The sequence below is a fragment of the Hipposideros armiger genome, unplaced genomic scaffold, assembly GCF_001890085.2.
Source record: "Hipposideros armiger isolate ML-2016 unplaced genomic scaffold, ASM189008v1 scaffold_652, whole genome shotgun sequence".
NCBI lineage: Eukaryota > Metazoa > Chordata > Mammalia > Chiroptera > Hipposideridae > Hipposideros > Hipposideros armiger.
In genome coordinates, this window is record NW_017732002.1 from 23474 (window position 1) to 36492 (window position 13019).

Here is a 13019-nt window from a genome sequence, read left to right on the forward strand (position 1 = left end):
TGATTATCAAGACAACAGAAACAAAACAGGGTGCTTTTCCCCACCCACCTGCCCTCTTCCCACCCGAGAATCCCATTAGCACTTTATTTGTGCCTCTCTTATAGTTCTTCAACTTAACTGCTCTTCCCTGTCCTTAAACTCTATCTGGAATGGTAATAAGAATCATAATTATAATGATTTCTGAGCCCCTATTTTGGGTCAGGCCTTGTGCTCAGCTCACATTATTTTATATAATCTCCACAACAATGCAGTAAATTAGGTGCTACCACCTCTGTTTTATGGAGAAAGAAGCTGAGGTTCTGAGGCATTCTGGTTCTCACCACAGGCCACCCTGCTCAGAAGGGACAGGGGTTTGTCTGGCTCGGTGCCTGTGGAGCAGGTCTGAACACATTCATCGCCTATTTCCTCCTGGTCTGTGAGCTCCTTGGGGACAGGGACTGACCCATTCACATCCAAAGTCCCCACAAAGCCCAGAACCTCATCTGCCATGGTGGCCACTGAGTGGAGACTGCTTTCACCTCTTCCTGTATCTAATCAGGAATTACTGAGTGACATGTGCCTCGGCAAACATGCACTGGAAGGACATGGGACCAGGTCCACCCTCAGGCTTCAAGCCGCCCTCACAACCTCCCACTCCACCCCTTTCTAAAAGAAGAGAGTGGGTCCGCCCAAGTGGAAATGGGCAGACATTTGAGTCACACAGAACCAGGATTCAAACTACATAGCTGTGTGGTCTTAAGCAGGGTACTAAGTGTCTCTGAACCTCTGTTTTCTCCAGTGGGGCTTCTGCCTCCCTCTCGGGAATGCTATGAGGATGGAACTCAGGAGGTGCATGTCAGACCATTAACAGCAGAGAGCCTGGAAGATCTCAGTAGAAATCGACTCCATCCCATGGGGGCAGCCAGGTGGCTCAGTTGGTTAGAGCACAAGCTCTAAGCAATAGAGTTGCCAGTTCGATTCCCACATGGGCCAGTGAGCTGTGCTCTCCACAACTAAATTAAAGACAATGACTTGAGCTGGGCTGCCACTGAGCTGCCAGTGGGTGGCCAGATGGCTCCATTGGTTAGAGTGCATGCTCTTAAGAACAAGATTGAAAATGGTGACTGGACCTGGAGCTGAGCTGCGCCCTCCACAACTAAGATTGAAGGACAACAACTTGACTTGGAGCTGATGGGTCCTGGGAAAAACATACTCTTTCCCAATAAAGTTAAAAAAAGAAAAAGAAAAAAAAAAAGAAACTTATTCCATCCCAAATAGGCTATGAGCTTTCTCAGGGTAGAAAAAAGGATGGGTTTGTTTGTTTGTTTGTTTGTTTGTTTGTTTTTGTCTCTAACTCCACCACACCCATCCCAGGACCCAGCACGGCATGGATACTTGGTAAATGTGGTGCTGTTGAGCCGTCCCTAGTCCAGGGGTGTTTATAAGGACTTGCCCTAACTCATAGGCCTGAGGGACCTCAACCAGAGAATGGACAAGCGAGCGCGTCACAGCTAGGATGCAGGCCTGTGTGTGCTGTTCTTTGAAATCGTAGCCGGTCTCTTCTCCCCCTTTGTTTTTCCTTGGCCATCCTCCTTGGTCCCACACCTGCAGTCAAAGGCTGCTGGAGTACATTCCCAGGCCTTGTGCTGAATGAGAGCTCAGGGCAGAAAGAAACGGCCGGAGGTCTGCATATGTAAAAATGTGACAGGCCAGCCATGTCAAGATATTAGGCCCACTTCCAGCTCCCTGGCCACAGCAGGGCCACACCCTGCCAGCCAGCCTTGATGTCTCCCGCTAGCCTAGCTCTCCCGGGGTGACGGTCTCATTTCCAGGTGCCTGAAGCCCAAGCCGGAGTTTCCACTGCAACCCATACTTGCTCTTCTCCCGGCATTTCTTTCTTCCTAACCCAGCGGTTCTCAACCTGTGGGTCGCGACCTCTTTGGGGGTCAAACGACCCTTTCACAGGGGTCACCTAAGACCATCGGAAAACAAAAAGATATTTACATTACAATTCATAACAGTAGCAAAATTACAGTTATAGAGTAGCAACGAAAATAATTTTATGGTTTGGGGTCACCACAACATGAGGAACTGTATTAAGGGGTCGCAGCATTAGGAAGGTTGAGAACCACTGTGACCTAACCCATCTCCCAGACAGTGTCCACGGGTGGCCTTCTACCACCTTCCTCACCTGTCCTCTGTGTCTGAGATGCCCATCATGGGTCTATTTTTGATGCCACATGTTGTTCTCTTCTCCCATTCCCCTTTGACAAAACCCTTCTCTCCAGCTTTATTCTGTGCCATCCTGACCGTGGATGGTGATTTTACTCTGTGAATCTGGCTCATCAGTGAGCTGCCGAGAACTTCCCAGTTAGGATGCACCACACGTATGTCAGGACCCATCCATGCCCAGCCGGAACTCCACCCATCTCCTTGCTCCTTCTCTTGGGGCATGATGCCTCTTCTTCCTCCACCAAGACGGGGTGGAGGGGGAGCCACTGAGCCCAGTTCTTCTCATCCACTCTTCGCACAGCTGGGGGCTCACGTGCCAAGCCTGGCACCAGCGGCAGGCGCCATGGAGGGCAGACGACTAGCTGGGGGAAGAAAACCTCCATTCACGACAATATCAAATCCCTGGCTCCGGAGAGAGAGACAGGTTTGCTCCGGGTTTGAGACATCGCCTGCGAAGGGAAAGCCGATACCAGGAGAGGAGCGTCTCGTTAATGCAGGCTCTGTTCTTTTCACCTGGCAGGCCAAATACAGCAGCTCACTTGTGCCTCTGAAACCCTAACTGGCTCCTGGCTGGGAGCTTTGGGGACTGCATGGGAGACATCAGGCAGGGTGTGCCAGGCGTGCACCCAGCCAAATCCCAGCTCAGCCAAGGCAGGGACCAGAGAAGAAGGCCCAGGGACGATGCCCACACCCACGCCCTTGTGGGTTCTGTCAGGATGAGGCTGGAGCCATGATCTGCAACTGCCCAGAGCCCTTCAATTGCCCTTTTCTTTTCCCTCGACTCCTTTCCAAGTGTACGCTACAAGGTGGGCACAAAGGAATCATACAATATGAGTATGGAGGGTCCTGAGTAATTCTTTCATTCTGTTTCTCAACCTTTTAAGGTCACAACCCTCCCCCCATCCCATAAACACTTTGAAAGCCATAGACTTTTTCAAGAAAAATGTATGTCCCAAATTGAGCATATATGGATTCGCTGACCCCTACAGCTCAGTCAGCTAGCCTCATAGAGTCCATGTTAAGAATATTTTCCAATACCTCCTTCAACGATCAGGAAAACTGAGGCCAAATAAGGGGACCTAATGCCTAGGAAAATACAGCATGTTGTTGGCGGTGATTTTATAATATTTAACACTTATTTGGTTAAAAATAATATGACTATTCACAAAAATGTATTTTGCAAATAAGAAGTATCAAACCCAGAGAAACCAGTGGGCTTGCACAACACCACTAGTTGTCCCTCTGTGGATCCATTATCTCCTTCCACAACGGAAGGACTTTGAGCTGGGTGCATGCAGCCTCCAATTTCCAGCATCCCTTACAGCCATTGTTGGTCTGGCCCCTAAGTTCCGCCAATAGAATATTAGTAGAATTCTAAGTCATATCTTTGAAAAGAATAGGTGCACACACCTTCCCCTTCTGCTTTCGCTTTATCCCTCTGGATGGAATGCAGATGTGACCGTGGGAGTTGGAGCAGCCATTCTGAACCACGTGACCAAGGCTGGGTATTGAAGATGGCAGAGCAACAAGATGAAAGAAGTCTGGGTTTCTGACAATTGTGGAGCCACCATACTAGCTTGTGACTGCCTACCTGGATTTTAATCTTCTTTAGGTCACTGTTGTTTTTAGTTTCTCTAATGCCATAGCACTAGCATCTCAATTTTAACTAAGTTAATAGGCTCTACTTCTCCCCCCATCCCGGTGGTCTCCAAGTCCCATCAGCAATGGGCATGACTGCCTCTCCTTCCTCTTTTTCCCGACCCCATGGCCACCTCTCTCATGTCCCAGGCAGTCACCCTCATGTTCCTGAACCAATCCAGAGGCCTCCTGCAGTTCTCTCTGACGTCATTCTGCCATACAGTCCAGAATGCCTTTTACTGAAATGCACACTCAGTATGGACCCTTTATTTATTCAGTCTTTCAATGGCTCCTTATTCCCTACAGATTGAAACCCACAGCTCCCTAGTCTGGTCCCCAGCCTGTCTCATCAGTACCATCTATTGCCACTTGTTTTAGGCACCCTGTGCTCTCTCAGTTCAAGGAAGTGTCTGCCCTTTCCCAAGCATTCTACTTCCTCAAAAGCCTTTCCACCCCTTCCTGGACAGCCAGATGTGTTCTTCCTTTAAGGCTCCCCTCTTTGGCCAGCCCACCCAGCACTTCCTCCTGCATGCCCAAGCCACCTTGTCCACACCTCCATTATGGCACGTAACTCACGTCACTGACATTGTCCACCTCCCACACAACACAACCTATGCCAGAGTGCTAGAATAGGCTTTCCTAGAATCCTAGATGTCCACCACACTGCCAAGAAAGGAGGCTGTGCTCTGGAAAACTCTGTTGAATAGGGACGTAATGCTGAAGTAAGAAGTAGAACTCAGTTTTTTTATACCTCTCTCAGGGCCTATTCTGCTTTGTTGTGCTCTGTCACCCTGGTGAGAAATTTACTCCTTCCCTTCTTCCTCCTTCCTCCTTTTATTTCTTCTTTCTGCGAGCATAACCCCACTGCCTGTGCAATGCCTGGGAGAAGGGGAAAAAGAGCTGCGCACTGAGTATTTGTAGAATGCATGAACACGTGCATTCACTACATGGATTTTATTTCATTTCATTTTATCTTATCTTACTTATTTTGCTGGTTCTGAGCTGGGTATAGAAAACACAGAGATGGAGCAGGCTCAGGCCTGCCCTCAAGGCCTTCTCAGCCTGGGGGGTCAGAGGAAGCCCCAGCTGTGGGGGCAGATGGAGGCCTCAGGTCCCCAGCACCTCGTGTGTGGGTCTCTGTAACGTTTACTTTTGCCTAAGTGATGTAACAGGACCCGGGGAACTGGTCTTCCCCAACCCCGGGGGCGGGCTGGAAGAGGTGAGAGGTGGAGTGATCCGAGCCTTCTGGCAACGTGATGAAGTCATTTGCAGAAAGACAGTTTTGTTCTGACTTGAGTGTTTTTCCACATGACTTCATCCCCCAGCAGGCCCTGCTTGGGTCTTATTTTTTGATGGGCCCCAGCCCCAGCTGCCTCAAGAATGGTCCCTGCATCCTACCGCAGCGGCTGTGCCAGGACAAGCAAGGTCTGTTCGCTGCCCCGGGCTGAGCACCTGGCTGTGCCTCCTGCTGCCCTGTGAATGCCCCACTGCAGAAAGCATCTACCACAACAGGGAGATGTGCTGTGGGGGCCAGAGTCCAGGCAGGACAGAAGCAGCATCCCCAGGCTGTGTGGCCATGGGCTACCTCCAGCTTGGACAGACCTCATTCCAGGACTTCCTCTGTCCCCCTCTGCCCTCAGTTTTCTGACCTGCAAATGGAGGTGAAGCTCAATCATGGTTCCCAAGGTCACTGGGAGGATTCCATGATATAAGGGCATGTCCCAAGCCCTTATCACTCAGACCTTGACTAAGCACCTCCTTGGCTGGGACCTCCCAAGGTAAAAGAAACAGATAAAGAAAATGGATAGTGACAGATTGATGGTTTTTGGCTTATAAAAGGGTATGAACAAAGTGCTGTGGGCACTCAGATGAGAAGACGTTCAACTTTGTGGTCAGAGTGGGGTGAGGGAGGAATCAAAGAAGACTTCTCAGAAAGGGACTCTTGAGTTGGGTCTTAAAAAATGAGAAGGGGTTTTCAATGCAAAACCAGGGGAAAGGGCATTCCAGGCAGGGGGATGGAAGAGGTTGGCTCAGGCGTCTGTTAGAATGCAGCCAGTGCAAGGAAAAGAGACCCAAAGAGTAGCGTCCGTGGGAGGGCCGTGTCATCTCTACAAAAGAACGCCAGAGCAGCATGGTCTTGGGGTGAAAGTCCTGGAATGAGGTCTGTCCAAGCTGCGGGGAGCCCATGGCCACACAGCCGGTGAACCAACAATGCCCGCAAACACCCAGGCATTTCTCAGCCTTTCTCAGCATACTCGCTTTTTGCCCTTTGTCTATTATCACATGATCAAAAGATGGCTGCTGCAGCGCCAAACATCTCATCTGCCCACAAACATGTTCAAGATAAGAGGAAGAGGAAGGCGAGACTCAAGGGAATTCTCTTCCACCTTCTGTCTGAAGCTCTCCAGCAAATATCCCATCTTAGTCCGTTTGGGCTGCTATAATGAAGTACAATAGACTGGGTAGCTTATAACTACAGAAATTTATTTCTCATGGTTCTGGAGGCTGGAAGTCTGAGGTCGGTGTGCCAGCATAGTTGGATTCTGGCGAGGGCCCTCTTCCGGTTGCAGATGGCTGACTTCTTGTTGTAGTCTCACATTAGCAGGCAGAGTGGGAGAGAGCTCTCTCTGTGATCTCTTTTATGAGGGCACTAATTCCATTCATGAGGGCTCCGTTCTCATGACCGAATCACCTCCCAAAGGCCTCACCTCCAAACACCACCACCTTGGGGGTTAGGATTCAACATATTAATGTGAGGTGGACACAAATATTCAACACTTAAGAGTCCCCTGACTTTGTCATGGAGCGGTCACCCTAGTTGCAAGGAAGGTTGGGGGGAGTACCTGGCAAAGGGGATTAGGATTACCATAATTGGTTTACACTGATTACCATGATTAGGATTACCATGGTCTGTTTATACTGGGGCTTCCAAAGGGCCTTGATACCAGAGTCTCTGCCCATCACCCAGCATCAGGGTTCCAGTAACAGGGAAGACAAGCAGTTGGAAAGGGCGGGCGTTGTGTGGTCAGTGAGCGGGCTGTCGCGTGTGTCTGGGGTAAGTGATGAGCACAACGTTCCGTAAGGCTCCATGTAGTGAAGAACGGTCGGGGGAGGCTGATTCAGACAAGAATTTAAGTAGAAAATTTAGAATCTGGGGCTTTACACAGAGGGTAACCCATCCCAGACTTCTGGAGCTGCGATTGTTTTCTATTTTGGAAGTAACACTACCACCGGTGAGCGCTACCTGGGGAGGCAGTGATACCCCAAAGGTGGCTGTGCCATTGTCACTTTCCATCTGGGCCAGACTGTGGTGTCCCTGAGGGTGGGGGCTGGGTCTTATGCATTTCAATATCACTAGTACTTTCCACAATGCTGCTCCTATCCAAAAGAATGGCTGAATGAATGAGTTAAATCCACAATCTCTCCTAGCATCAGTTCCTTCCTCTGTATCATGGGATCAATAATAACAGTTCCTGTTTTGCAGGACTGCTGTAAGAATCAGGTGAGCCGATGGCTGGCACGGTGCTTCATAAACAGAGAGGGAAGCTGCGGGCAGATAAAAGGAGGTGAGGGTCCCCTTGACCCTCCACGGTGCCAAGCACAGGCTCCCGCCTGCTGGCACCCCTCACCGCTGAACACACTGAACAGCCTGGAGGTGCCTATATGGCCATCGCAGATTTTCAAAGGAGGAAAAGGAAACACCTGGAGTGGCCCGGAGGGTCCTGCCAAAGACAGCGATGGGAGAGTGATGAGGATAAACAGCTGTCTGTCTCTGGTAACGCAATTAGGAGCTAAAATATTAAACTCTTTACGACAGAACATATATTTCTGACATAATGAGCTGCCTCTTGCAAAGCAGGTATTGTCCTGGTGGGAGGCAGGCAGGCCCATATCTCAGACCCAGCCGCGTCTGCTGAGGGCAACAAACTCACATTCCATCATCATGTAGGGACATCCTCCCTACTTCATCATCGTCAGCAGCAGCAGAATCGCAGTCACCAATTCCTGAGTTACTACTGTGTGTCAGGAACACTATCGGGGACGTGCACATCTGCTGAGCCACTTTATTTTCAAGGAAAAAAGAAAACATGGAGTAGGGGAGCTATGGGGAAACTGAGGTTCAAAGATGTTAAATAGCTTGGTCGACCACCTCTCAAGAGGCAAAGCTACTTGGCAGGTATGGTCCTACCCTCTGCAGGAAGCCAAAGTTCCCTCGTGACCATGAGGAGATGGAGATGGTGGATTTGTAGGTGAAGAGTACAAAATATGGCTTCTCCTGGGATATCCCACAGAGTGGCGCCGGCTTTGTCCCTGATGTCCCAGGTACTAGGACATGAGGCTAATTTGGGTGTGAAACACCCAGATTTTCAGGCTGCTTGTGTCTCAGGGAAAGCTCTGTCTCGCCACCTCTTTCTTTTGATGGCGGGTGACTGATTACTCTAATGGGCTTGGAGTTGACACAGATTTGTGATAAGAACAGTGGAATTCCAGGCATCAGCAAAGAGTTACGATCCTTCATAGCACTTCTGAAAGCATACTTCTCAGGCAGCCAAGCACTTTTAGGCACATGTTTACAGAGCCCTGTCTGTGTCTAAATCTGGGTTACTCCCAATCCTTGTCAGAAGTTTACGAAGGAAGATCACGCAGCCCTCACACGAGACAAAAGGACATTTGCCAAAAGCCCTTTCACATTCATCATCTCATTTTCTTCTCATAAGAGCCTTGCAAGGGACATGCAGTTTCAACCCATTTTATAGATGTGGAAACTAAGGAAGAGGATTTTTTAAATGGCATGTATGGCCCAGGGGACAGAACCCCTGTTTGCTGAGCACTGGTATGTACTGAGTTCTGACTCTAACAGATATGCTGTCTGTCCTCGGTGAGCTTCTGGTCTAGCCCAGAGGAGAAAGACCTTAGAATAATAACTTCACCAATAAAGAAGCAACTACAAACTGAGATAAGGGCTATGAGGGGGGAAAACCAGGTGTTGTAAGAGGAAATAAGAGGCCTAGTGTGGTGGGGGGAACACCTCTCTGAGGAAGTGACATTTATGCTGAGGTGGAGGCAGACTTAGGGGAGCGCCCCAGCCCGAAGGACCAGTGTGTACAAAGGCCCTGAGGTAGGAAGAACGTAACATGTTCCTATAGCTGAGAGGCGGCCAGTGTGTCTGTGTGGTGGTGAGCAAGGCCTGTGCCTTACAAGGCCCCTGTGATGAGCCAAGCCTTCTGGTGTGGAGCTGAGCTCTAACTCGGGGTTTCTAACTTCACTCTAGAGCCTTCCCCACACATCACCAGGGCCTGCCCAGCCCTGGCATTGGGCAACACCCCCACCCTGCAACAAGGAACCCCTCTATCTACCTGACCCCCACATCTGTCAGGATCCCCTCGGTGTGCAGATGTGGTCCCTGCACCTCTCTTGGACCACCCCCCTTCACTGAGCTGACAGGCAGCATTTCTAGGAGCCAGGGAGTGGGGGCCCTGAGGAGCGAGCCGAGAGAGGGCTGTGCAGGCTTTCACAAGCGGTACATCTGGAGAGGGAGGCCGGAATGTTTGTGTCTGAAATTTAGCTAATATCCCAGGAATTTCTCCTGGCGTTTCAGAGGGTTCCTAGGGGGACTGCAAAGCTGGGATGTCTGGGTTCTGGGGGAGGGCTGGTCTTGCTCAAAGCCTCTTTGTCTCCATAACTCTGCCTGTGTCGATTTGGCTATGCGTCTGTGTGTCTTTGTGTGTATGCGTATGTGTCTGTGTGTTTCTGATTGGCTGTCTGTGTGTGTATCTCTTTCTGTCAGGGTGCTTATGTGTGTCTGTGTGTGTTCATGCCAGTGTGTCTGTGTGTGTTGTCCTGTGTGTGTGTTTGTGTGTGGGTAAGTGTGTGTGTCTGTCCACGTGTCTGTGTGGTGTGTACCTGAGTGTCTCTATCCACATCATGGTGTGACTATAGTCTGTGTGTCTCTCAGTTTCTCAGTGTGTCGATGGGCCAGTCTCTCCGGGCGTCTGTGTGTCGCCCAGTGCCCACCTATGTACCCATTCATCACTGCCCTTGGCCTTTCCAGAGAGCTATGATTCTCTCTGGGGCCCTGGGCTTCTGCTCTGGTCTCTCCCTCACTGCCTCTGGGCAAGGGCCGGGCTTCACCCACCCTCCCTATCAGTAGGGAGTGGACTATGGAGTGGGGGTGGGGGTGGGGAGGAGAAAGAGTAAGAGGCAGGTGGGTGGGGAAACAGGCTCCCTGTGTGTCTGTGTGTGCGCACATGTGAATGTGTTTTGTGAGTGTGTCTGCATGTGTGTGTGTGCACATGCATGTGCTAAGCATGTTTGTCTTTGTGGATAGCTTTGTAGGCATCCCTGTGTGTTTTGTCTGTGTGTGTCTGTGTGCCTGTGTGTGCATGGGTTTGTGTGGCGATCTGTCCATCTGTCTGGCCAGGGGAGGGTTCTTGCAGGCCCAGCCTTGTCTTCAGCCCCACCATGAAGAAACAGGGCCCTCAAGTAACACATGGGTTTTCTGGCCTCTGAGCCCAAGTCATGGCCCACCTTCTTGTCCTCTGCCCTTCCCCTGTGTGGTCACAAAGCATTTTGGAACATGTCTGCGAGCTGAGTCTCCCTCTCCCCAGTCCTCCTTCTTCCATACCCTCCCTCCCTGCTCCCTGCTCACTGTTCTGTCCTGGGCCCCCACCCCCAGGCCTACATGTCACTCTTCCTGGAGCACCTCATGGTTCCCCTGCTCAAAGATCAGCCAGAGCTCCCCCTTTTGGACCTCACGGACCAAACCCAGCATGTAGGCCAGGAAGTCTCCCTGGACACCCCAGCCCAGGGGGAAGACTCCTTGTATTTTGTCTGCATGCCTCTGTGACCATCACTCTTCAGGCTGAAGTCGTCCATCTCTCTGACTCCCCCCTCCATTTAAACTGGAAGGGATAGCGCATAATTTAAATCTGGTTTCCCACCACACTGGGTCCACTGACGGGAACACAGTAATCTCCACAATACCTGCCCCTGGACCAGTAGATAGCACCCAAGGCCTTCTAAGGATGATAAATAAGCTAGGTGACTTGATTTCCCACAACTCCCTGAGAGCCATTGTCTCTCCTGTCTCCTGTAATGCACTACCACCCACACGCAGCACTCTAACGCCCACCTCCAAACTCTGACATGGACCAAGGCACCCTAAATCTATGATACTCTAGTGCTTAGAGTGCTTCAAAGCCCAAGTGCAGGCTGCCTCCCTGGTAGCACTGCTGACCACCCGGCCCTCTGGCCTCTGTGCCCCCAGAGGCCCCATTGCACAGTGATGTGCCTCTCAGTGTCCTCCTGCTCTGTCAGGGGGCCTCATTGCCTCGCCTCTCTAAAAATATCTCAAACACATGGAGAGTCTCTATTTTAAATTTCTTATTATTTACATGGTGCATTAGTTTTCTAAGGCTGTTGTAATAAATTACCAGTCTGGGTGGTTTAGGACAGAAATTTATTCTCTGCCAGAATCTGAAATCAAGATGATAGCAGAGTCATACTCCTTTCAGAGGCTTCAGGGAGAACCCGTCCTGCCTCTTCCTCCTCCCAGGGCCTGCCGGCAATCCTCGGCATTCCTTGGCTTGTAGACGCATCACTCCAACCTCGGCCTCCATCCTCACAGGGCGTTCTCCCTGCATCTCAGATCTCTATTTTCTTATAAGGTCACCAGCCATTGGATTGAGGACCACCCAAAATCCAAGATGACTTCATCTTAAGATCCTTCACTTAATTACATCTGCAAAGGTTCTATTCCCAAATTAGGGGCTATTTCACATTCACAGGTACCAGGGGTTAGGACTTGGGCATATCTTCTGTGGGGATACCAGTCAACCCACTTCATACAGTTATAATGTTAGGAAGTCAAAAATAGCTCATTGGCCTAAGCAGTTGATGATGATAAGTAACAGAGACTCAAGGATTTTCTGGGTCCTAGCTGTCTCAGGTTACTGTGAGGCCCAAATGAAAGTATAGGCCTGAGCAATCTTGTGCCTGGAGCTGTTTTCATGGTGAAGGAAGTGACACTGCCTGGGGCCCAGCAGGAACAGCAAACAGGCAGCTTGCTTTACATAAATTCCTTAACCCCCAGGAGATCTGAAAGGCAGGCCGACAGGCAGGCAAATGGCATTGTTGTGTGCCAGGCATTCTGCTGGACCCTGGCCTGCAATCTCTCATTTAATCATACCAAGGGTTCTGCATTGCATAAGGGTTAGGAAATCTATGGGGTTTTATGTTTGTTTGTTTTTGTTTGTTTCGGAAGAGGAAAGTGAGCATAAAAACTGACCAAGGTCGGGCCAACAGAGTGGCGCGTTGGTTAAGAGCTGGCTTGGGATGTCAGCTCAGAGCAGCAGGGCCCCGGTTCGGATCCCACATGAGGGCCAGTGACGCTGCGCCCTCTACAGCTAAGATGGTGAACAACAGCTCGACCTGGAGCTGGGCGACCGTGAGTTGCCAGCAATGGCGTAGGCTGCAGTGAGGCTGCAGTGGGCTGCAGTAAATCTACCGTGAGTGGCTGGCAGCCGGCATGAGCTGCCAAGAGCTGCTGTGAGAGGCTGTCCAGTGGCCGGCAACTGACCTGCCTCAGCCGGGAAGAGCACAATGATAATACCAACATGGGCCAGTGAAGCGACGTCCTCCACAACTAGACTGAAGAACAAAAGGGCAGCAACTTGTCTGTTCCCCTACCCCGATTCCCCAATAAAAAATTTTAAAAAAAACAAAAAAAAACTGACCAAGGTCACTTCACCAGAAGCTTTTTGAGTGTCTACAAAGAAGTCATCAAAAAGTGATTTGAGGTGAGGGCTAGGGTGATAGAGGGACAGATTTAGAAGCTCAAGTTCATTACCAGACCTAGATAGAAGTCTTGGAGTCAAAATAAATAAATAAGCCGCTGATTTCCCTGGAGGGGACTCAGGCTACCTTTCATTATTTCATTGGCTCAAGAGCCAAAACAGCTGCATTTTATCATTCCTCAGAAATCCATAAAAGGGATGGAAAATGCTTGTGCTTGTGGAGAAAATGGATGAGCATTTAAATTTAATTGTGGCCCCCACTGCTCTGTGATGGAGCCTTGAGATATCGCCTATTGGGCCTTGGGGTCACGTGCAGAGCATGGAGAGAATCTTTTTCTCCAGGCCTGGAGTCCAAAAATGGTGGTCTTTTCTTCT